Below are 1,639 nucleotides of genomic sequence, written 5' to 3' on the forward strand. Positions count from 1 at the left end.
TTACATACTATCTTCCTATAAATACTGCACTTATATGCATACTAGTAACAAAAATGGCACACATGTTTAGTATTTAATAATAAGCGATATAATCCCATTTGAAATACTTGTATGTTTAAATACATGTTTAAAATAGGGATCAAATTAATAAAGATATTAATATCTACACTGAGCTATTTAGCATAATTATAACTGTACAAAAATAATCATTCAAAAGACTACATCTAAAATTTGTACAGCGTGTGCTTCTAAATATCATAATATCTGTAACAGCATAAATCATTCAAAACAGATATGTGCACACGCAAAGATGTTAATAACAGCTGATGTTGTAAACATAAAAATATATAAGACTAAATGTGCAAAGTCAGGTGAAATATTTGTGCTTGATGAAAGAGGAACACATGGTATATCAGCATCTTTCATAACAAATGGCCCCTAATAAGCCTGCAGAGTAAAATACAGAGACAACGATGGAGACAGAAATGGAAAAATGTAAGGTATGAAAATGTTATAAATATAAAAGTAAAACCAGCCAGAAGTTAATGAAAAGCTTCAATGAATTTTCCTAGCTTTAAGTATGGGTTTGATTGAGACTCTGTCATTGAGGCCTGGGTACAAATCAGGCTCTGTCTAGGCATGTAATTAATACATCCACCCAACATAGCTTTTTGTTTCAAGTAATTCAAAACAATGTTCCATCTCGTAGAAGAGGAGATATTTTTAACACCACGGAACAGATAGAGGCCAAGTGGATCATCAGGCTTACGGCTGATTTGTACCCAGGCCTCAATGACAGAGTCTCAGTCAAACCCATACTTAAAGCTAGGAAAATTCATTGAAGCTTTTCACCCCTTTGCCACCCTTTATTAACTTCTGGCTGGTTTTACTTTTATATTTATAACATTTTCATACCTCACATTTTTCCATTTCTGTCTCCATCGTTGTCTCTGTATTTTACTCTGCAGGCTTATTAGGGGCCATTTGTTATGAAAGATGCTGATATACCATGTATTCCTCTCTCATCCAGCACACATATTTCACCTGACTTTGCACATTTAGTCTTATATATTTTTATGTTTACAACATCAGCTGTTATTAACATCTTTGCGTGTGCACATATCTGTTTTGAATGATTTATGCTGTTACAGATATTATGATATTTACAAATTTTAGATGTAGTCTTTTGAATGATTATTTTTGTACAGTTATAATTATGCTAAATAGCTCAGTGTAGATATTAATATCTTTATTAATTTGATCCCTATTTTAAACATGTATTTAAACATACAAGTATTTCAAATGGGATTATATCGCTTATTATTAAATACTAAACATGTGTGCCATTTTGTTACTAGTATGCATATAAGTGCAGTATTTATAGGAAGATAGTATGTAATTGTGAAACACTTTATTTGCTGCATACTGTCTATGAGATGGTTACATAGATATTTAAAATATTTTAAAACATTTTGAATGTTACATGCAGCAGCAGTTAAAGTAGGGTGAAATGTTATTTTAGAACATTTCTATTGTACACTGTTTACAAAATGTCTGCATATATATTTTAAATATTTTAAATAATTTAAAACATTTTATAAGATTTTATATTTAGTAGGATGTGGCATCAGAGTTGTTT

The sequence above is a fragment of the Protopterus annectens genome, chromosome 13.part0 (genome assembly GCF_019279795.1).
Source record: "Protopterus annectens isolate FY-2018-M chromosome 13.part0, PAN1.0, whole genome shotgun sequence".
NCBI classification, from domain to species: domain Eukaryota; kingdom Metazoa; phylum Chordata; order Ceratodontiformes; family Protopteridae; genus Protopterus; species Protopterus annectens.